The sequence below is a fragment of the Corvus hawaiiensis genome, chromosome 2, assembly GCF_020740725.1.
Source record: "Corvus hawaiiensis isolate bCorHaw1 chromosome 2, bCorHaw1.pri.cur, whole genome shotgun sequence".
NCBI lineage: Eukaryota > Metazoa > Chordata > Aves > Passeriformes > Corvidae > Corvus > Corvus hawaiiensis.
This window is the reverse complement of record NC_063214.1, coordinates 11,207,543-11,232,104: the sequence shown is the minus strand read 5'-3', so window position 1 is coordinate 11,232,104 and position 24,562 is coordinate 11,207,543. Positions and strand designations below refer to the sequence as shown.

Below are 24,562 nucleotides of genomic sequence, written 5' to 3'. Positions count from 1 at the left end.
AAAACAACAACAACTCTGGCAGTAACAGCAATCACAAACCCAGTGCCAGCCTTCTCGGCTGTCAGGCCCTTTCCCCTCGGGTGCAGTTCCGCTCGCAGCCGGCAGGGGCGCTGGCGGCTCCCGGTGAGCAGGGCAGGTGCGATGGTTCCCCCGCGGCTGCAGGGGGCGCTCCGGAGCGAGCTCGGGAAACCCGCGGCTCTGGTGCCCTGGGATCCCGGGAAGGGATGGAACAAAGGCTTCACAAACCGCTGGGCAGCTGATCCCGGGCTCTCAGGAACAGCAGGCTGGAACGGCAGGGACGGACGCAAATCCCGGGTGGCAGACGAGATGTATCCAGATGGGAAAAACCACGGAGGCCCAGGCAGGCAGGGCGAGCAGGGCTACAGCGTAGCGAAAGCTCGAAGCATCAGCGGAGCAGGACAGCCACAGCTCGGTCTCCAGCAGGGCAGGGAAAAGCGGCTTTTGGGGTCCCGGCGTTGCTTCCAGCAGGAAGAAAGAACGGCCAAAAAGAAAGCAGCAGCAGCTCCTTTCTCTGCAGCTTCTCTCTCCGGACGCTCAGAGCGAACTGTCCCCACACCCAGGTGTAGACAAAGGAGTAGCCAGGCCCGCCCCACTCCCCTTTTTGTCTTTCTTAAGTACAGCTATTTGTCCCCTAGCAACATGCATATGGGAGAAAATTCCTTTAACAGGAAAACCTAAGACTAAACTAAAACCCCAACAGAGATTCATAACCAATTGGATTTTTAAGGCTAAAAGAAAAAAAAAGAGCACCTAATATGTTGTGAATTTAGATGTGTGCAGTAAAGTGGGAATCTCTGGCTTGAGTACAGCACAAAAACACCTGTAATTCTACATTGAGACTGTTGTAAAATGAAATAACGAAATGGCAAGAGAACACTTGCTATGGGCGGCTTTCTGACACCCTTGGTAGCTGGAGAGCAAGAGAGTTTGAGGCACTGCACGACCTGGGGATTAATGAAGCCTGTTTTGGAGAAGGAAGTGCTGTTGGCAACTGAGCACGCGAATACACTTAACCAGGAATCGCTGCTGACTGCTGTTGGCTTCAGCTATTTTGTTGGACACACAGAAAACAGTATTACAGTGTGATCATGGCTGGAACCCTACAAGTGTAATTCACTCTTCTGTTGGGCTTATCTGGTTGTCAGCTTCTTAATTCTCTTCTCAATGGCCTGGGGTACCAGGATGAGGTGTTCATGTCTAGCGTAGATGTGCACATGTGGAAATGCAGTGTATACAAAACATGTATACAACACATGCCTGCCTGCCAGACACTTCCATCTTTTCAATTTTCATGGCTAGCTGTATTTTCTGTAATCAGTATGCTGCTTCTTGCTTTGTACTGAGATTTGCACAGACAAAGTAAGAGTATTTAAACGAGTATTTGAAGGTGAACATTGGCAATGCAGCGTTTCAGTGGTGATGCAGAGACTGACATATTTGTTTTAAAAAAACCCAAAACATACTGTTGTCTTCATTTCTTAGGCTTGTGATATTTCTTCATCAGTCAGGTGCTGACAAAATACGAATAATATTTAATACAGCACAATGAGAACTGTAAATAAAATAAGTGCTTCCTCATATTACCCCCTTCAATCCCACATCCTTAATTATAAGAAGAAAGAAGTGATACAGAAGCTTAAGGAGGTTAGTTGGGGTGATGAAAGAAGATGACTGAGGAATAGGGAATTGTGTTTAACTTTATAAAACATAATATAAACAAACATCTGAATTTTTTTTTTTTTTAATATTGCAAATTATTGTTGAATATAGGTAGCTCCCCACCCTACCCCCCCCTTTTAAGTGCAAATTTAGAAAATGTTGTGTCTGGCGGAACAGGGGAAGGAGCTCAAGGACCTGATTCTGTACTGGATGCCTTCAAAGGCTAAGAGTGGGAGGTGTAGCTTAGACGTTGAGATTGCAGAAGTTGAAACTGATTTTATATCATGTTTATACCTTCCAGATATGGGTGGGTGCAGAAATGGAGACGAAATTAGAGCCTGTGGTATTAAAGGTAGCCAAGTAGAATTATTAACAGGCAACTGATTAAGGCAACTTTAAAGGGTGGTTTTCACTATTTAAAGATGTTTCCAGACATCACTTTGCTCTGAGATGCACTTTAAAAAAAATTCTGTGCTGTGCAGACAGCCAAAAAGCTGTGCTTGTGAATGTTAAAAATGACCTTGAGCAGAAGAACTCAAAGGCTGTTGGTGGCTTTGTACTGAATAAAATAAACTGGCACAGCAGTGAGAAAAACCTGCATTAAGGTTCAGGGTCCTGATTCAGCAAAATACAGTCTTAAACACAGATACAGTCCTTATTCTTCTGCAAATGCTCGTGTAATTCATGATCAGGACACAAGTTAAATATTAGAATAGGACATATTTGTGAGTGTACGTAGTATGAAGTGTTGATAATGTCCTTAAGTTAGTATCTGAGATGCTTGAAGCAGGAAATGAACCCCCCAAATATGAATGGTGTTATCTGGGCAGGTCATCAGCCTTGTTTTTCTGAGATGCACTTTTTGGAAAGGTGTGCCAGGTTTGGAAGTTACTGTATTTGACAAAACATCTGCAGGAGATTGTTGCAGTGGGGATCCCCCCACTGCAACAGGAGATTGCTGTGGTGAGAATTTGAGAGTTGTTGGGAGACCTAAATTAGACATCCGGCTTTACTAGCAAGTTGTGGAAGATGCCTGGGTGTTAGTTGAGATCTCAGCAGAATAAGGTTATTTAATTTGTACCACAGAATCATAGAACAGCCTGGGCTGGAAGGGATCTTAAAGATCATCTCATTACACCCCCCTGCCATGAGCAAGGACACCTTTCACTAGACCAGGTAGCTCAGAGCCCCATCCAACCTGGCCTTGAACAATCTAGGGATATGGTATCCACAACTTCTCAGGGAAATCTGTTCCAGTGCTTCACCACCCTCAACAGTGAAGAATTTCTTCCTAATATTTAGTCTAAAGGTATTTACTGTCAGTTTGAAGCCGTTGCCCCTTGTCCTGTCACTCCAGACCTTTGTAAATAGTCTCTCTCCGCCTTGCAGGCTTCCTTCAGGTACTGGAAGGCTGCAATTAGTTCACCCCAAAGCCTTCCCTGCTCCAGGCTGAGCAATCCCAGTTCTCTCAGCCTTTCCTCATAGCAGAGTTGCTCCAGCCCTCTGATCACCTTGGTGGCCTCCTCTGGACTGGCTCCACCAGGTTCCTGTTCTTCCTGTGCTGGGACCCCAGAGCTGGATGCAGCGATGTGCCTAAGAGTGTTGTCCAACAGCTTCTTGGGCTCTCTCAGATTTGGTGTTGTGACCACTTCCCTGGGGAGCCTCTTCCAGTGCCTAACTATCCTCTGGGTGAAGAACCTTTTTCTAATATCCAACCTAAACCTCTCCGATACAGTTTCATGCCCTTCTCTTGGGTCCTGTCACTGTTCACCACAGTGTCTGCGTCTCCTCTTCCCTTCATGAGGATGTTGAAGACCACAATGAGGTCTCCCCCTCAGTCTCCTCCAGGCTAAACAGACCATGTGTCTCCCCCTCAGTCTCCTCCAGTCTAAACAGACCACTCCCCATATGTCTTCCTCTTCACACCCTTCACCATCCTTGTGGCCCTCCTCTAGATGTTCTCCATATGGAGAATATGAAAAGGATCACAGTAATTGATCACTTTAATCTACATTATTCAGTACTTCTTGCCCTTACCTGTTGCTGTCAAGTAGTAGTTATAATATTAATTTATTTTATACTAGTATAAGTAATTTATTGCATACTAGTATAAGAAGGCCAGCTATATCAAGCATACTTAAAACTAATACACTACTGATAAAGCTTCTTACAAAGTAGATACACCTAATATTTTGTGGTAGCATTAATTTTCATTTTTCTGCCAGACCAAGGGCTGCTTTGGGTACTGCTGGGAAGTTAGGCCAGAAATGTTGGGAAATGTGGTCAGTCACAATATGATTTTTCAGCTTTTTCTGCTAATGCAAATGGGATGTATGGTCCCAAGAGAAAGTTTTTGTCAGTAGCATCCTTAGCAGATATTTTTTGATTTAATAACGGCATCCAAGTGAAAAGAGAATATGTTATAGTAACTTCTGCCATTTTTACCCCTTCTTTTTCTCTGCTGCACTGAGGTACACTGCGTGCAAAATAACTCTTGTGTTTAAAGAATATGAATGTTGTGTATTCAGAATCAAAAGTTAGAAGATGGCAGAATTAAGATTGAGCAGGCAGCCTGTATTTGGGTGGTCTGTAAAATGCTTATCCTGCCCTTTATAGAAAGGGCTTGTGTGTGCTGGTGTGAGTATGCCTGTGGTAGGAACAGGCAGGGAACACGCTTACCTAACTCTGCAGCTTGCCACCCGTGAGAAATTGTAGCCACAAAGACCACTTTCATCGGATGGGTAGAAATGAGTGACTGTCCAACTCCACAGATGTGACATTGTCACAAAGGCTGTGGTTCGGGTGGATGGGTGTGCTGGGAGCTGCTGTAGGCTTGGAGTTGTGGCCAGGTGCTGTATAACTGCACTCACCGCTTCTGTCTGAACCTCCTAGGGACAGCCTGATTTGGAAAGTTTTTACTGAACTGTTGTGGCCCTGGAAGAAAGCTGCTAATTTGTATTTTTGGCTTTTGGCTTCTAGTTCTGGCAGGGCCACACAATGTGTCCCATACTTGGCAGCAACGACTGTGTGGCTTGAAAGCTTTTGTTGCATCTTTGAGTCACCCTGCTCAGCTGGAACATTGCAATAGGAGTTCTTTGTTTTTGTTTTGGGGGTTTTCACAACACTCGGTGTTTGGAAAACCCATAATATATTTTTGTCTTGTTACACATTGGAGAAACTTAAGAAATCACAGATGTTGCATGGTCATACCATGAAAATTCATTTTAGTGTTTTCTGCTAGGTTAACATGTAACATGGGAACTACTTCTACTGGTCTCTTCTAATCCCTCTTCCTGATAATTGGGGTAAACTGGAAAGTTTTCTAGGAAGCACAGCACAAGGACCCAGTACTACAATCATTGTGTAATAGGCTAAGTGGCTAAACTTTATTTGCCTTTTTTTTTTTTTAAGCCCCCACAGTTGGCTGCCTGGATGGCATCCTGTCATTGAAAGGCTGCAAAAAGAACACCTTTGTGCAGGAAGATCAGTGAATCCTCATGTGTGGGTTGTGTCAGTCTCCATTTGCCAGGGTCTGTGATGTGGTGGAGAAGGCACATGAGGTGTGTGCCGCCTCCAGCCTCCTGCTTCCCTGGGGCTGCAGAGCAGAGATGCCGGGGCCTCTGGGGCAGAACAGTCCCTGAGACTGCTCTGGGTAATCTCGGGGGTCCTTCTGACAACCAGGTGCTATGGGAACACCGTGGCCTTCTGTCCAGGTGTAACAAATGCCTTGGAAACCCTAGGCCTGTGGAAAAGCATCTGTATGGTGCAAGTTCCTCCTCTGCTGATGCAGAAGGCACGGTCACTGATGTTACTGAAAAACTAATGCTTGAAATTGTTAAAGCCTTCTAACAAGGAGGGTGCTTTGTGAGAAGAGCTGTGGTTCTTGGGAGTGAATCTATTTTAGTGGTAGGTGAAGGGTAGTGTTATAGCAGTTGTGACGTAACTGCAAAGCTGTATCCTTCTTCAGTAAACTTAAATGTGTTTTGTTACCGTGTAACAGACTATAGTGCTTAGAAAATGACTGTACAAAACCAGAATAAACGAAGCCTTCTGTGCTCAAGCAGAGAAGAATCACAACACCCTCTGCTGGTACGAGTGACTCCTTCCTTTTCTCCTCAAGGACTTGCCTGGTGGATATCCTAGAAACAGTAAAAGGTAATTCTGAAGTGTGATGCTGGCTCCTTTTGATTAAGATTTGAGGTTATTTTAACCCATTTGTGTTTATTTTTTTTCCCCTTGTAGAAATTGACAGTTTAATCTGACCAATAACATACCACCGCTAAAACAGACGGGGAGAAGGTGGTGATGCCTTTTTCTCCACGTTCACATGTGGGGATCCATGTTGCTTTCTAACTAAGCATACTCCTACTTGGCAAAATTTTACTGGAGGTGGAGTTGGCGATTCTATGTGCAAATACACTTCTGGAGAAAGCACCCATCCCTTCGATATGCCGATAGTTGTATTTGAATAACGCTGCTAAATCCATTGGGTAAACTTGTGGTTTCATAGAGTAACCATGTGTTCCTAGGGCCTTTCCTAGAGGTTATCTCTGCCTCTGTGTCACTTGTGAGATGATGAGCAGTCGCAGGCAGGCTGGGCAGTTGGTTTATTTGTTTTTGTTTCCCCTGTGTGTACAGTCATGCTCTCCAACTCTTGGTAGGCCCGTCGCATGTTAATATCCTCTGCTGTGCTTCCTGCTTGGCTTGGGATGACTGGGAAGGAAATCACAGGTTAGGATGAGAAGTGGTCACTTTTTAATTTCTTCTCATAAAACATGTCTGATGCCTGCCACAGCAACCCTCTGTGTGTTCCTGACCCCCCCCTCCTCCTTACCTGCCTGGCCTTAACATGCTCAACATGCTGTGGTGGGTGCTACTGCTTCCACTTGGAAAAAGCATCTTCACCCGGGATATTTGTGGAGGGAGCAGAGGCACCGAGCTCCTCTGTGCATCCTGCGAGCTGGGTCTGTCCCCACAGAGTGCTGGAAAAATGGCATTTCCAGCTGCGGGGGAGGCGAGGGATGGGCTGGCGGTGCCAGGGAGCCGTCTGGGTGCTCGGCGGGAGGAAGAGCCCCGTTCCGAGTAAGTGGTGCCTTACATAATTTGGTTATGAAAGAATTGCTGCGGGTTGAGCCTCCCTCGGTGCATTCGAGAGCGTCCCTCCAGCATTGCCGCCTGCATGGGAAGGGTTAAGAGGAGACAACATCCTGTCAGAGACCTTGTTTTTAATTTTGCCTCTCACACTGGCACAGATCCGGCTAAGAGCAGCCCAGATTAGTTCGGGAAAACCTTTGAAGAGATTTAAGATGTCCTTCAGCCAGTTTGAAGGTTTTTGTCTTGCAAATCCAGTACAAGGGCGCCTGCAGGCATCTCGACCCTTGCTGTGCTGCTGATGCAGCTCAAGGTCACGCTAACCCGCCCTGTGACATTCAACGACACACACACACACAAAAATTATGCGGTGAAACTGCTTCAGCATTCAGCCAACCAACAACTTCCTCAGTTCCTCACTAAAGGAAGAAGTGTATACATTTTTTTTTCTTTTTGTCTTTTTTTTTTTTTTTTTTTTTTTGGCTTCGTAGATTTTTGCTGCAGGAAATAATCCAGGATTTCTGGTGTGTGTGATGACAAGGTCATTTCTTAATTAGAACACATGTAAAGAACAAAGCTAAATGGCTTCAAAACAGCTTTGTAGTTGATGGAGAGGATTTAAATTATTTAAAGAGATAGTCACCCAAGTATGATGGAAACTGAATTCTAAACACATTAACTCTTTCAGTACTCTACGGTTTCCATATGCTACTCAAAGAAAATGTCAAATTTGATGAGCCATTATTGCAACTGCTGTTAAATGAGCATTTTTACATCTATTTATAGTTAGTGTTCTATTATCCTGTCTCTTATCAGAGTTACGACAGCAAGATTTTTTTTAAAACAGTGGAATACTCAGTGGTTATAGATCAAGAGATAGCTATAGGAAATTGCTTGTTGGAGATCAGTGGCTTAATTTCTGCTCCATCTCATATTTTGATGAATGTATTAGCATAAATATGTGTACTCATGTGTGAGTACATGTATGAATTATAGTGCAAGTATACAGGTATTATTCAGAGCTGCCTCTGGGAGGAATCTGGACTCCTCAGTGCTCAACGTGGTTTCAAGGCATAAGAACATATTAAAGGTGGGTTTGGGATTAGGGAATGAGAAATGAAAGGAGAGAATTGACAAGAAATGGCAACTTCACTTAGTTTGAAATGACTGTGAGCTGGCTGGGAAGAGGAGATGGCATCTTGGAATTTGAATTTTGTTCTTCTAATTTGACTGTCACTTTGACTCAAAGCACCTAAATACAAAGGTGTTGGTACCACTGTCTCGACCATGGTTTGACGTGGCTGTATGTTAATTATTCATACTTTTAATCCTATCCTCCTATTTTCCTTATTCTGTTTTCTAGGCTTCTTACTCTGTAAATGCCAGGGACTAGTAAGGTGACCATCCATCTGTGGTTGCCTTGGGCATGCAGAGCCCCAGGTATCCATGGGTAGCCCTCGCCTGTTTAAAGGGTTGACCTGATGCACTGGAGGAGAAGCTGGATTTACTGTGGTCTATAGGACCTGCCTTTTGGTGCCAGCACACAGTAACTTCACAGGCTGTCCGCTTAATAAAATAGGGCAAAAAACCACTTGTGAGTTTTTCACTAAGGTGTAAAAGGCAAAAAAAATCATGGAGTAGTAACTTTGCTTGCAAACTTTAGGCTCTATATATGCTCAGAGATGCCACTGCATGATTTGTGTGAGAACTGAAATGTGGAGAAATTAGTCTTCCCCTATCGTCAAAAATCTAGCACTTAACTCAGATTTAAGTGCTTCAAGAGTAACTGACATAAAATTTATTAGGGGGTTTAATTTTTCTGGTTGTATTTGTTCTTGGTTCATTTTTTTTCCCCGGGGTAAATGTTGTTCAGTTGGAACTTGTGGTGCAGCAAATGTCAAATGGAGTGTACTTACTAGAAAGAGATTGTGCTGGCTCTGAGGTCCTCCTGAGAAAGGAGGAAACTGCATTTGCCAGGATAAAGAGGGCAGATTGGGTGCTACAACTTCTTTCCTCTTTGGGCTGCCTTTTTTTTTTTCCTTTCCCTGCACTGTCTGGCTTGTGAGAAGAAAACGACAGAGGGAAACAGGCTCCACACAAGGAAGACACGGATAAGAAAAAACTGATGTGCTTTGTGAAATCTGTATATTCCTGCCCTTGCCTGGGGTGTGCTGTGCCCTTAATATTATGGGAGACCTAAGCTCACCTGCTAGTAATTTCTAATTTACTGTCCTAATTCATCGATTTGTTATCACTAATTGTACTTCATTTACTTCTGTGTAGTTTCCAGTACCTAAAGGGTTGAAAGGTTGCTGTAATTGGCACCCGCAGCTGCTCTTTCTTTTGACAGGGGATAATTTTGCAGCCTATGCTTTGTGTGACAGCTGCCTAATTGGGCATTCTCCCCTTGTAGCAAGCCTGCCTCCTCCAGCCTCCCTGCTGACAAATGGTGGTGGATTATAGATGAGGACACGCTGACCCGTTCGACCTTGCTGAGGCAGCGGGGAGGGGCCTCCTGCTACTTGAGGGAAGCTTTGGGTCATTTAAAGGACAAGGTCATGAGCCAGGTGGGGAAATGACATGGTATCACATGACAATAGCCCGATGACACGGTCAGTATGTCAAGGACGAGCTCATCAGTATTGATTAACGCTGCTTTTTGCTGGTGTCTCTGTGAAGCCACTGATATTTCAAAAATATTTTGCTAATTTGTCCTAGGTAAAGTGCCGGGCGTTATTTTGGGGGTTACTTAGGGGAGCATTTGTGCAGTGCTTTCTTCTCAATACACATCACATGCAAAAGCAGTGTTTTTAAAACCCCACCAATGATAATTTGTAGGGTTCATCTTGATGGTTTTGGTAAAATGTTCATCTGGCTGTACTGGAAGGAAAATGCCAGGAAGGATGCATGACAGGGCAGAACTTGATGGGGGGGAAAAATCCCTGCTTTGAAATTTCAGTGTTTCACTTTTCACTCCTTCAAAGGCACATATATGAACCTTTATGAAAACACATGTATCCACGTATGTACAGCTGACTGGAATGTCGGAAAAGCGTTCATTTAAAGAGAACCAAAGAGAAAAGTTAAATATAAATTGGATATTTAAAGAAAAGGTCTTATATCAGCTCAAGGGTGATACAGTTAAGATAATGCCCTGCCTATTTTAAGAACTAAAACAGTATCCAACTATGCCAGGCAATAAAAACCTGCTAAGTGGTTTTCGAAAACGTTGTGAATACAAGTGACAATGTTTTGAGAGCATCTTCATGTTGCATTTCTATGCTAATAAACTTCAAGGTAAATGAACAGCTTGTTTGACATTTGCTATGTTAGACAATAATAAAATGCTTTCTTCTGGAGTAATTAGACTTGATAGATTGATTATGTTAAGAGGTAAAGATAAATACAATCCGAAAGAGAACTCTCTCGAAGGGGAGTTAGTGCCTGTTTTTGAACTTTGCCGCTGTGGTTCTGGTTTTAGCCAATGCCTGGTGCTGCATCTCACACACGTGTGTGCACAAACCTGCACACACACACACAGAGACACGTTCACAAACATGCAGACACGCGTGGTGTGCACGGAGTTCTGAGGAGCTGGGAGAGGAGCGTTCACCTCTGAGCCCAGTTCCCTTCTCCGAGAGATCTGATTTGTTGTGGGAAGCTGTTGTGTCTGAACCTCGTCAGTTCACCGGGATGTAATTTTACTCCCCCGAGGTAAAAAGCCGTCAGTGGTAAAGTGTGATAAATTAGTTCCCTCAAGTAGATGCGCGTGCGTGCGTGTGTGTTTAATTCTGACCTTGCTGTGCATGTGTTGAGCTGCTCTCGGTGCCCGAGTCAAGCCTGGTGGAGGTTTAATCCTGTGCCCTTGTACACGTATACTTGATTAGTAGTTGTGGTTATCTCAGCAGAAGACATTCTGCCCTCCTCCTTGTATTGGTCGGGACCCAGGCATTGGGGAGTCAAGTCGAAGGAGAAAGAAAAGAGATTTTGCATTAGTATTCTATGAAAGCCTTACTGTCTGCAGAACAAATTGATTGCTACAGTGTACCTGTGCTTGGCACCACTGCTGTGAAAGAAAGGTATGGTTGTAATCTGTTTTATTGTATTACATATTGTGACACTCCAGGAATGTTTAACATTCGGCTCTTCTATGACACACGCTAGCAGTCTGAGGAAAGAAAAATACGTGAATGAATGAAAAGTGTGCAAGGCTGTCGTATCGGCAGCTTTGTTTACTACAGCGAACTAAGTAGCCCCTGCTAATGAGACAAATTTATGTGCCAGTGGCAACATAAGGAGAAGATTAACTGAATTCTCTGTATTATATTCAGTTACATCAGTGTCAGTAGTTGCTACGTACCTACACAGATAAAATTCTAATTAATGTTTTAAGGGGGTTTTGATTTAGCTTTTAGCAAGATGATAAATATGAAATATACTTGAACATGGGTGTGTTTGCCTCTTTAAATGCGAAACTGTGGTGTTTTTTCCTAGTTATCAATCTGCTGTGCTGGTCCTACGTGTTTGTGAGGGGGGTATGTGAGGGGGTGAGGGGAGGTATAAAAACCTGCAAATCTTAGATGTGATGCTGTGATAAACGGCACGAGAACAAAGCTGAGGAAAAGTCTTACAGGATTTGAGTCTTCATATCTCACACACACGCACCCCCACCACCACCCCTCTTAGTAATGCATAAATATGCACCCTTATTTTAGTGGGAAATCTACGGCTCTTCGTTTCCTTAACCCAGTTGTAGACTTTACATAGTTGATTCTCTGGTTTTACAGATGCTCAGCTGATGTCAGTTGTGTGGGAAGTATGAAGCACTCCATTAATAAAACTCAGGCTATTTCACAGAGGGCTGTGCTTAGTGCTTCATTCTTGGCATCACTGAAATTGTGGTGGTGATTATTTGGATGTTTGGTTGTGGTCACTCCAAAACATCTGAAGTATCTGCTCTTGTCATGCAGACATTCCTGACTAATTAAGTTTAGGACAGGTGGCAGACTCCTCCTGGGCATTTAAATCTGCGTGTAAACCTAATCTAATAACTTGATGAGAAAATGAAAATCCATCTTTCCTGGTGTGTTATCACCACACACAAGCCACAGAGGTATTTGTGAAATCCTCTCTCTGCTCTTTGTCCTGGCAGGTGACACGTAAATGAGTTGCTTTAAGGAAATGAGGGACTTGGAAAATGCTCACTGCTGAGCAGCAGTCATGCACTGTAATAGTTACTTCTGTCATATGGCCTTGCTGACTTAAGATTAACACTTTATGGATGTGGGGTATATTTATATGGGTGTACCCTTGAGCTTACATTTTACACCTTTCAAGGAGTGTGAATACAGCCTTATACATGCAAGTTGTTGATCTTCGAGATCCTTAGGCAGCTAAGAAAATTTCTAAGAACTCCAGTTCGGGAGGCTTTGTGATGTGACTGAACTCAAATATGATGACTTTAGTTGCAAATAATTAGTCAAAACTTACTTGTTCAAACCAAATATTTTGTGAGTAAGCTATTCTTCCCCCTGAATTACTTTTTCTTTTTTTCAACATAAACACATGTTGTAACAAAACCAGAAGTTGTTAAAAACAGTTGCACAATTTACACAGCAGATGGGAGGATCCAGGGACTTCACCATATTTAACCAGGTTTTGGTAGTGAATTTCAGTAATGCTATAGAAATGGTTAATTCTTACCTCAAATTCTGTATTAATTTTTTGTAGATTTTAACCAGTTAGTGACAGGAGGTTGAGTTCTGAAGAAAGTGTTAGGTAAATACAGGGTGTTACTGCATTTCAATGCAATTAACTTTTGTTCATAAATAATTCAACCTATGACTTTAAATAAATGATCAGAGGAAAAGAAAATGAATGACATGTGATTAAATCCAAGTTCTTGAAAACATTTTACCAGTCAAGGATCCTGTGACTGCCTTGGGTCTTCTTATAATTCCTCTGTAGAAAAAAGCCAGTTCTGAGAGTTGTTGTGGGTTTTGCTTAGTTTTGTTTTTTGTCAATTCTCAGCGTATCATTAGAGATATGAGGTAGACTCTTCAGATCATAGTTAAAAGAAGACTGATGATGTGTTATTTTTCATTTTGTCTTGATTTTCTTAGTGCCATGAAATATACCAGCTTCAGTAGCCCATGATTTTTCCTAGTTTTCTTTTTTTTAATGGAAAGTAGAAGGATGTCTGCCGAATTAAAAATTTTACTGCCAACTTTACTGAATGAGCATGACTGATGACATTAGAATCTTGATGAGAATTTTGGAATACAGCTTGTTCTGGGGTAGACTGCTATATTGTGGATGAGGTGGCGAAGAAGAAACCAAATGAGGAAGAAAACCCAAACACAACCTTACCCAAATAAGTTGGATTTTAAAAACAGTTCTTGCTTATCTTGGAGGTATGCAGTTGATTCCAGTATTGGTTAGCTGTATCACACAGCTTTTCCTCTGGAAATACCTAATCAAGTGTTAAGTAAGAGTTGATGCTTGAGTGTTATTATCAATTTAGGCAGATTTTAGAGGTGAATTCCAGATTAGATCTATTTTTGAAGGGTGGCTGTGCCCTGCTTGAGATTGTGAAATGCTTGTTCCCCATCTCCACCGCTTTTCTTTCTGTTAATGTGCTCTACCATAGTAGAGAGGAAGTGGAGGTGTTGCGTAACTTCAAGTAAATAGATTTTCTGTGCAGATACTGAAGGCAGCCTTAACTCAAGCAGTGCTGTCACTACCAGAATCCTGCTAATGCTAAAGGCAGTTGTGTAATTAACGGCCTTGTGTACTGAACTGAGACTGCTGCGAAACCTCTGGAGGGAATTATTGTGTCTATCGTGTTGGTTAACTTTCCCTGAAAATAAAGTGTGTTGCTGATACTTTGTTGGGGTGACAGGGGAGGATTTTGCAAGGCCTGATGAGACAACTCTGGCATCTTTCTCCTGACCACTGGACAAAGCATCTGCAGCAACAGAGCCAGGTTGAACGGTTGAAATGGAGCTGTTAATAAAAATAAGATTAATTTTGCTTGAGGAGATGAGTGTGGTAAGATAATAGAAAGCTGCACTTAAAACTCAGTGTTTTTTAGATGTTTTTGTTGTAAGATCATGTAAAGAATTTGGACCTTGTTTTGATACTAGTGCCTTACCTAGGGCAATGGTGGTAAATGGTCTAGAATAGATGAAAATTATTAGTCATTTTTTGTCTAATCTGTTCTCCTGAAGCCATTTGTAAAACCTTGTTAAAAGTTCCAAAGTTCCAAATACCTTTTTTTTTTTTTCTTTGTTTGGATCTTTGTTTCTGCAGCATCAGCCGTAGGTGGCACTGACTATTAGCAATTAGAAGTTTTGGATGCCTCCCCTCCTCCCAGACTTAGATGTTTAAGTCACTGGCAACTGCTTGATCCATTTTTCTCTCACTCTGGCAAAGAGTACAGAGTATGGCAGGTATCTGTGAGTTCTACAAATGAATAGGTATAGGAGCCAAGTTATTTACTGAGTTTGGTCAGTTTGGAAACTTCCAGCTTTTGAAGCTAGAATTTGAGTTTGTACAAGCTCATTAGGAAAAATGCTAATATCGATTACTAAGGGGGAGCAAACTCATTTCTGCAGGCTTAGTTCTAGTTACTAGTTAGGAGTTACTAGTTACTAGTTAGGAGATTTGCAGAGGAGGCTCAGTCGGGCTTGGTGTAATTCAGGATTCCAGAGGATGGGCACCACCCAGCAGTTCAGCACATGCAAAAAACAGCTCTGTGTGTGGAGTCACTTGCAGCTGCAGCATCAGTTCCTTCACTGCCCTGCTGCTGCTGGCACAGGCTGCTGCAGTTCTGCCTTTTTGCTGGTGTAACCTGGGATGAATGCACACCCTGTGTCCCTCTGAGCTGCGACTGTATTACAGCTGAATTAGACTGGTAAAAGGCAGGTTTTAACAGCTTTCAAAAGCAAGGAATTAAAAATGGACCTGTTTGGGAAGGAAGTGCTTATGTATGTGTACAGACATTCATACTTTGCTATGAGAGACCCTTGCTTCAGGGTAAAAAGGACTTCATTGTTCTTGGTTAGGAAAGAGATTGAAACTGGGCAGTAGATCAGAAGAGCTTCTGCTGTGCAATGGTCTTTGCAGCTCCAATCCATGTTCTTGCCCAGCTCATTAAGACTGCTTCATCATGTTAGATCCCTGAGAAATAGGGAAAGTTTGTGGAATTATATTTTTGTCGATAATGCTATCATTCGTGTTTAGTTCAGTACTGATGGTGATACTTTAGTTCAGTACTGGTGTTTTCTTGGAGGGAACATTGTTTCAGCAGGTATAGTGGAATACCCATATTGACTGTATTTGACTGACACACATCTCCATCTGAGGGTGATGGGAGTGCCAGTAATTTTTCTTATTTTGGAAGAGAAAGGCATTTACTGTAGTGTGCAATTCCTACTCCTTTAGTAGTAAGCACCGTTATTTCCTTAAGTTTAGGGTATCCAATTGTTGTTTTGTTTCACTAGTAGGGGAAAAAAGAAACCAAAAATCAAAATGCCCACAAATTGTAGAGAGAGAATATCTTGTAATTCAGCTGAAATTCAGAAAATCTTTCTTCATTTGCTATGGATATGGGGCTCACGTGTTACTTGGCAAGTGGCTTAAACTTCTCCTGTCCTCATTGCTGTTCCTCATGTGTAGAGCAGCAATATTCCAAAGCACTGGTGTGATACATTCATGGATGTTCCTAAAGTGTTCTGTTTTGTTCCAAGATGGAATCTCTTTTTTTTTCTTGCAATTTTGACAGTACCCAGTAGCCTCCAACATGGTTTAGACCCACGCAGTGCACGTAATGAGAGGTCCTGGTGAACAACGGAGGAGTGAAATTACTATGATCAGTCTGTAAATAGCAGCAGCCATCTAACATCAGATATTTAGATGTCAGATTGAAATAGGTCTTTGGTAACTGAAATGCCTCTTACTTGTTAGTTTGCTTGTGAGTGGGTTTTTTTTTAATGACCTCAGTTTATGTATTAGAAATACGGAACTTAATTCCGTAGTTCACTCAAATCCAAAATAGTTTGGGATTTTATTTCCATATTCATGTAGTGAACGGCTAAGTCTATGAAAGTCCTTTCTGTTCTTAGGATGTTGCTTATACTCTGCAGCTTGGTGGTGGAGTACATCAAGATTATTTTTTTATTGGTATTATTAAGTTTTTAAATTATGGTTGTATGTTTCATCGGAAAAAAAACCTAATACTTAGTCAACTTCAAACATTTTCTTCTTCTCAGCTTTTCTACCTGTGACTGTCATTTCACCAGAGAAAATAATTTCATGGAAGGGTAGTTCAGATGCATGTTTTGTGTAATTTGCAAGTGTGGACACTTGCACATAGTTACAGCTGACAGAGTACAGTCAACGGTGGAAGAAGTACCTTACCAACAGTTCCCTGCTCCTACGAGAATTTCTTCTGTTCTCCAAGATTTATGAGGTCACAATGTCAAAGGTTTTTGTAGCATTCAGCTAAGCATGATGGAGTGCAAGCCAATTTGAAATCAAAAATGGCTGGATGAGCTTTACTGTTCAAAAATTAAACTCATAATCAAATTTTCCAATTAAACAAAAATAAATGTTAAACAAGAGAGATTTTAGTACCTGAAGTGGCAAAGATTGTGCATACATATCCCTATCAAGTAGTCTGGGTTTTCTGGATGTGTATTAGAAAGACTGTCATAAACACTATTAGATTTCTTGTGATCATTATGTGTGAGGAACATGGATCATGCTTGATCTTAAAAAATACACATTTGCTTTAAGTAAAGTAATTAAAGTGAAATACAAGAATTCATGGAAAAACTTGAGAAAGATGTTTTCAGATACATTAGCAAAAAGGAGCTTGTTGTTACTCCATGTTCTTGAATCATCTACATCTTGCCAAGCAGCTAGCAAAAATAAGTTGCATTCGGTGCATGCTTTGTATCTTATATGTAGAAGTGAATTGCAAGAGCAGTTTAAGTCTGTTAATTTTCATTTTGGAATCTTAGTCCCCATTCCCTGATATAAGTGGAGCTTTTGGTCCTGAGTGGTGATGGATAGACAGTAATTTACTGGTTTTTCTCCTTCTTTCCCTCCCACCTGTTTTTCAGCAACAGATTAGAGTCAAGATGTTTTAGGTCTTCCAATCCTTCCTCTTGTTCCATTGGTCAAAATCACAGTAAAAATATTGTAAACTCCTGAAAATTTTGGACTTTCCATCCATATGCATTGTGACAATGCTTACTGCAGTTCAGTGGAAATGCTTCCTACAACATAGTGGACAAATACAGCTGGTGTTTTAGGGACCATGCTACCTAGAATTTCACCTCCGGCCTTATATTTTAGTGAAGCAAGTTGATTATAATGTTTTACAGTGTGCAGTATCTGACATCATCTCGTTTCTGCTCTTCTGTTTTTTACTGTTCAGGACTTCATGCTGGTGGGGCAGTGTCCTAGGCAGCTTGAATAGCCTCACTATCTTCTCCTGGTATTGATGCTTTTCATCCTCCTTATACATACTTTTTCCCTACAGTCCTTCCTTTTCTGCTTCGTTATCTCTCCGTCTCATCGAAGTTTGTAAGCACTTCGCGGTCATCGTCTGAATTTACATGAATATAAAACATTTTACAATAGTAATTACGCCAAATATCAAGCACAGACAGACTTGCTCTCATAAAGCTGGCAGCATATAAAGAAGACAAGTGGAATTTGCATCCTGGTTGGTTATTCTTGGTCACCCAAACTGTTCCCTTCCAAAGTGCTACAAGCAAGCTCTGGTTTACATGATTTAGGAGAGAGATACCGAAGCGACTTTGGAAGTGAGGGTTATGTTTTCTTTGCAGTAAAACAGAATTCAGATGTAGACCCAGTAAATCAAACCCCTCTGGTTTGAGGAGGAGAAATTATGTTCAAAAAAAATGGAGAACTTGCAGTATTAAGTCTGCTGTTTGGGCTCGGAAGGTTATTTCATTAAGGCAGCTGAGAAACAGAAAGCTTCCTTTGTTTCATCAAAGGAGGTCTGGGTTTATGCTTAGCTGGTCTGTGGGACAGGTGCTCTCTCAGCCTTCACCGTGCTCCTCAGAAGTTTCCTCATCGATGTCATCATTTGTTGTCATGATTAAGTGAATAGCTATGGTCTCTCTGAAAAGAAGTATCTCCTTTCTTTCCTAGGAGCAGTATTTTTTCATTCTCTGGTCTTCTGTGCCTCTGTCCCCTCTGAAGTGAAAGCAGATTGCATCAGGGTAGGGATATTGTCATTGTACCAGCTGGAGAAGTGAAAGAGCTTTCACTAGTTTTTTAAAAGTAGCAGCTCAAGAGAAGGGGGAGCCCTTTGATGCTATATTTTAGCCCTTCTACATTATATTTTAGGTCTTTTGTACCCCTTTCTCCCTATCATTAATCTTTGTGTTCTGTTGATCTTTTAGTGTATATCATTCTTTCCTTCCCTTCCAATCATATGTAATAAAAGAAAGGTATTGGGTGAAAACTGTGTTACTACAGCAGCACATATTGTTGTACTGCAAAACCAATAAATGCATTTTTTCTTCTGTAAGAGGAAAAGAAAACATACTTATTTTGGAGGCCAGTGTTGCTCTAGGGCTTCATTTAATTGCTGTCCAGCTGAACTTGTCAGCATCTCACAGGTGCAGATGTATTTGTTTTAAACTTCATATAGTCTGTGATGAGAGAAAGGGAACAAACAAGTCTGTGAGGAAAGGCAAGCAACATACATCGTTTGTGTTTTGGCTTGTGGTCTTGCAGGAGGTATTTTGGTGGATTTGGATTAATTTTGGTCTGGTAATTTACTGTGGAGGAGAGGAAGAAAGAGCCTCCAGAGTGTAGATGATCTTCGCCTGGGGAGCAGTGCAGAAGCATAATGGAATTTCCTGTATGAGAGGTGCCTGAGTATTGCAGCAAACATGAATGTTTGTGGAAACAAAAGGGTAAGGAAAAAGGACACAATAAGTGGTTAGGTTATGTGGATAGAAATGAAAGTTATTAGTGTCCATAGAACTCAGATGAGAAATTTTAAACTTAATCTAGTGCAAGAGAAAAACAATTGAAAAGTTGAAGTAAAGGGTTATATGAACAGAGTGTCTTCAGGGGAAAGATTACAATAACAGCTGTGTTTTGTGTAGTGTGGAATGGTCTTTGGATGTCATTAACGTTACACGAGTGTGGGTTGTGGAAGTGGGGAGCTGAGGGACGACTGAATGAGAATAATGATGATAATAGCAGAAGAAAATGAGTAAGATTTTAGAGAAGCAGAATGCAGTGCCAAGGGTGTGTTGCGTGTTCTTGGTTTCTTTTTGGTTGTTTGTTTGGGGCTTTTTTTAGTCATGGTGGGTAAACGGATAGTGGGAGTGTTAGAATAAAGATAATCTCCCGATGACAGCATTTTTTCACAAAGTGGGTAGTATTAACCAGGCAAGGAGACCTATCCCCTCTCTCCTGGCAGGTTACCTTTACCACCTTGCTCAGCTCAGTGTCATTTGTCAAGCTCTGATACTCTCACAAATCGACCACAAGTATAACCAACTTTGGGGGGAAACTTAATTTTAGCTTTGAAACCTCATTAAGAAGTAAGACAGGCTCCCTTTCATGAACTAACACTGAATTAACAGAATGAGTTTCCTGTTACTGTAGAAATATAATTATTTTCCACCGTAAGTTTCTGCATCCTGATTATAATATATTTATTTTTGGCAGGGAGGAGTGAAAAGCAGATTCACAAAGATCCTGCATTGACACTTGAAAGGTATGAGTTTCTGCTATGAACTTGAAAAGTTTATTAACCTGTATTTTTTCTCACCTGGGTCATGGAGTGGTAACTTTGTCTCATTCACAGTAGCTTTGGTCCTTACCCCTCTTACGAATCCCTAGTCAGAAGATGGTTCATTTCACATCCCTGTATAGTCCTGATCTCGTTCTCCTGAGATTGCTATCTAGGGTGCCACGGTAACAATCTGCCGAGTTTCCTGAGAGGCTGAAGACATGTTCACTTGCCCACCAGAACTTCTGGCTTTTTCTCAACAGGTGGATTTTAAATTGCATGCTTTTAAGAGCATGTAGTCCGTTGAGAAGATGTTTTGGGTTGTGGGTTTTTTATGGGCTTTTTTCCCCTCTGGTATTGCTTTGTTGTCCTCTTTGGCTTGTACCTCCCTTTCCAGTATGATTTGCTTCAGCATTTATTTGGTATTTGGGAGTTGTTTGTTGTTCTGTAAGATTCTGCAGATACTCACAAGTCTTAACTGCTGTTGAATGCAATCACATGAATGTGTTCAGTGCAGTTCTTTTGGTCTCACTCACTGATGAAACTGAGCAACAAAATTTGAACAAAACCATTCTTCTTTAGCAAGATTATGTGTAGACTGAAAAAGAGAAGAAACCAAAAAAATGTGGTTTAGTAATAATGTAGGCAGTCAATGAAACTTCTTCAGGTTATTGACAAGGCCTTACTATGTATTGATTTAGAAAACACTGGAGTTACTTATTGATGTTACATTGAACTGGGAAATGACTCTTCCAGTTACATCAAGGAAAGATGGCTTTATATAACACAAAGGACATGGTTTGTGACCTGTCAGTCATGCTCAAATCTCTGTTATGGCAGGGGAAGCTGGAAATATTACGTACCCCGACCAGCTGAATCTATAGAGCTGTGGTTATAGATAATAACTATCAGATAATTACTTTATACTACGTCATACATGGTTTGAGATACTGTGGTGCAGTTTTGCTTGTTTATTTGCTAGATTCTTGACTTTAGTTCTTTTTTTATGACAATTTCCCCCACTCACCGTAATCATTAAGTGAATAGATTAAAACTATAATTTTGAGATATTCCCCCCAAAGCTGAGACAAGATTTACAGAGAGAAGTTCACCACCTACCTGCCACTGCCTTTCATTGTTACCAATTTTATTAGATGATGAATTGATATCAAATTCCAGTGTATGGGAAACCAAATCACCTGCAGTGGTTGCTGTTTGTTAAACAACTTGAGGAATGGTAACGCTGGAATAACTGATGTTGCACATCTCAAAAATCCTATGCTGTGTCCTGAATGGTAGAATATTAAAATTTTAAATGTAAACTAGTTTGCTTTTAGTAGTCCTGATGCTTAAACTGGTGATGTGTTACTGGGTTTTAGCATTGTAGATACCCATCTGTCCTATGGATACATCTGCAACTTTAATATGCCGTTCTCATGCACTCATCTGCATGTGTGCATAACCTTGCCATTATTTCATTGCCCTGTAAAATTCATAGGTCTACTTATGTAAGGGAAAATAAATAAGTAAAAAGAAAGTACAACGTTCAAGGACTTACTACTACACTATTCATCGATACGGTATTTTAAGATTTTTAAAAACTTAATTTGACATTTCACACATGTAAATATGACCACAGACAATATTTTTTCTAAAAAATAAGTAAAAATTGTACCTTTACAGAATTGGGCATTGACAACCTTCCAGTTCTTCAACATAATCCACTGTTGTGGACTAGACTACTAAATTGACCAGAAGTACTTTGTGCTAGCTGTCATATTTATTGTCATTGCTGCAGTGGCTGGTTGTTTACTGCAGTTTGTCATTACCCCCTCTTAAAAGACAGCACTCTTGAAATGCTTTACATTTGGATCACTGTGTGGAAAGATGCCTGTTCCAGCTCTCCAAAGAGGAATGGATAAGGACTGGATTTCAGATACTGTCTACATGGTGTCACAGCCAAAACCACCACTGGCTGCTGATAGCAGCCTGCCACATCCCTGCTGCTTGAAGAGTGGGTGATTTGATCCAAAGTTCAGAACAAGCAGAACTTGCTTCTATAGCTTATGTATGTAAAGAGTCTGAGCTTGTATTTAACGGGAAGAAACCCAAACCCACAACTGCTGCTGACTTGTTTTATCAAAGGTTTGGTCATGAAGATTAAAGAGGGTATTTATAGTATAAGCTTGAGAGAAGACTTGCCGTGACATGGAATGAACAGTTATTCACTGTAATACAGCTGAATTAAAGCAAAGGCTTTTTCACACATTTGAGTTTCCATGTTTGTAAACTTAAAAAAGGTGCATGACTCCAAATGTACTTGCTTTAGGCTTTCACATGTTGGGTAGCTGTACTGCTAATAAGCTGATGTGTTTCCTAGAATGTTTTTGGTTGTGATATGTCCTGTATACACGTTTTCATGTGTGTTTGGTTCTCAGAGTAAGCTGCTGATTTGTTTGTGGATAACAAAGGAAATTCTGTTGGTTTGTTGTAATCATTGCCTGATTTACATTTTTTTTATTTTTCCCTTCCTAGCTCTTCATTGCAGTAAGAAGCGTTATCAGCTTTTCACAAAGTAGGAAGGATAGAAATTCCACCTAGGAAAAAAAAAAAACAACAACTAACCAACCTCCCCTTTTCTCCCATTTTGCTGGAAGGGCTTAGAAAAGGAGGACTAAGGAAGACCAGAATTGCATTGCCCTGAGGTCTACAACTTAACTCAATTTGATCTTAAACCAGTGACTGTTTTAAGATCTGATGAATCACTATCAGAGTTAAAAGCACCTATACCACAGTGCTGAGAAGCTGACATCCCAGGCTTCAGGGGTGATTTGTGTCTGGCCCTAGTAGCTCAGGCAATACTATAGCTTAAAAGGGTGACAACCTAATTCTTGTGAAGGATGTTTTCAAAAAGGAGACAAGTTTTTAAACCTTTTTTAAACCTTTTTTTTCCCATCTTTTTTTCATTTGAGGCCTTTTTGTTAGTAGCTGAGACAACCCAGTCTTACAGGCAGAGAGCTGCAAATGTACTACCTCTACAAAAATGGAGGAAAATCAGTAAACAAATGTTAAATAGCTGAAACAAGATGCAGGAGGGTGTGTGATGGCCTGAAGGTTTTACTGGCAGTGTCCAAGATGCCCACATATGAGTGAGCTATGCAGGTCACCCCAAATGGGTTCCAATAAAAGCTTTAATACTAACACAAACAGTCCTATTTATAGACATATCCGTCTGTCTAAAGATAAACTGCTCCCAGTCATGTCTAGACTAACATCAGAGCAGTGCTGGTGTTGAAAGTGGGGGTTAAGAATTAAGAGTACAAGCCACACTGTTCTTTAAATTACTACTTATTACAATGAGCATGTAAACTTTGTGGCAGCAGTGCAGCTTTGAATGCCATGTGACATTGTGTCACCCAAGACACCTCTTGTTCATCTTCAGGCATCAGAGGGGTACATGTGGTAGACGTGACCTGTAAAGCTAAATACTCTCCTGCATGTGTCCAAAGCTTTGAGAATGCATCGATGGGTGGATAGATCAGTAAATGACTTTCATTGCTAACTATTTTCAGCAGCTGAGTTTTAATGAGTCTGTCAACTGTTGCTACTGTGTTTAATCTGCTCACTTACTCAGCATTCAACATTAGAGAAGCTTTCTAGGAGGTAAATGTTGTCCTGATTACAGAAGAGGTTAGTTTGATTGTGTTCTGCACAGACCTTGTATTGTTCTTTTTGTTGTTGTTGTTCATTGAGAAATATATGCTGTGCACACAGATAATTAGTGTAAATAAGCAAGTGTTGTGCTTGGAAGTGCACATTCAAATATACAATTGTTATATTAAGATAAGTATCTTGGACTGCACCAAGTTAAAACCCAAGGTCCTGACTCTGGTCTTGCCGTGTGTTTGAGTGGGTTTTCCTTTTAGATTTGTGGTTTATATATATTAGCAATGGCTGAATAGAGTGAAAAAGATGGCAAAAAGTCTTTCCCTTCCTTTTCATTTAACATAAGAGCTTTTCCTTAGTTTATTTGCTATGCTGCCTAACAGTTCTTATCAAAATAAGGACAGAGCAGCTGCTCTTAAGGGTAGGGAATACTTAAAACATGTAATGTACCAATGTGAAGAAAATGTAGGGTAGTGGTATTTCTGGTAAGTGTACTAAAAAAAAGATACATCCAGGAGCTTTGATCAAATGCCAGCTCTGACATCAGTCCTCTCTGTAATCTTTCTTGCTGATCTGTGACCTTGACCTTGTGTTTGTGTTTGTATGTCAAATCTATTTTAGGGATGGACAAACTAAGTTCAGTTTAAAAGGATTTATACTCCAGTTTCACAGGATACCTTAGTAAAATATAAAAATTAAAATATTTGGATCAGTTAAATTTTCAGTCATCTTTTAAGATTTCAGTGTGTTCGAAGATACTGACTTTTTGTTGTTGTTGTTGTTCTTTTAGTTCTGTTTAGGAGGTGGTTCTTACAAACATGTCTTTAGGTCACCAATAAACTCTCCCAAATTCAGCACAGGCGTTCTGCCTGGAGGTGGGGTTTTCTTTTCAAGCACCTCAGCAGTGGCTGTGCTTTTGTGTGGCATTAAGTGAGGTTCAGCAGTGAAAATCGTCCCTGCTCTTTGTCCTTCCTCACGCCATTTGTAATCCCGCATTCCCACATGGAGAACTGCAGAACAGACGCTTGGCAGGGTCTTTGGGGTTTCTTTGGACTGTGACGAGGCCCTTAGTCTGGCTTGCCTTGTAGGAGCTCTGTGCCACACGACTTCAGCAGGTTCTTGAGCACAGCCCTTACTTTAAACATGTGCAAACAGGGCAGCAGAGTTGGTTGGTATAACACCAGCACTTTGGGCTTCGTAAAGCCTTAGTGAGGCTGTTGTTTTCACAGGCACTGTGAAATAGGATCCCAAATTAGCTAATACTTATATGCAAGTATGGAGTAATCGATTTATTTTTAATAGGTCTTTTATTTCTGGGGTGGTGTTGTTTTATGT

The 24,562-nt window shown here is 41.1% G+C and overlaps 1 protein-coding gene across 6 annotated transcripts in view; it reads left to right on the top strand.

The window, feature by feature from the left end:
* NRIP1 (nuclear receptor interacting protein 1) overlaps positions 1-24,562 on the top strand; it is a 95,922-nt gene that overhangs the window by 53,391 nt on the left and 17,969 nt on the right. For 4 of the 6 annotated variants that reach the window (XM_048293739.1, XM_048293737.1, XM_048293738.1 and 1 more), the window contains one exon: positions 19,498-19,546. The exons of 1 other annotated variant lie outside the window; for it this stretch is intronic. The gene's annotated coding sequence lies outside the window, so the exon portion shown is untranslated. Of the gene's footprint in view, positions 1-10,701; positions 10,851-19,497; positions 19,547-24,562 lie in introns of those variants that run through there. One more of the 6 variants, XM_048293742.1, reaches the window with a different exon arrangement.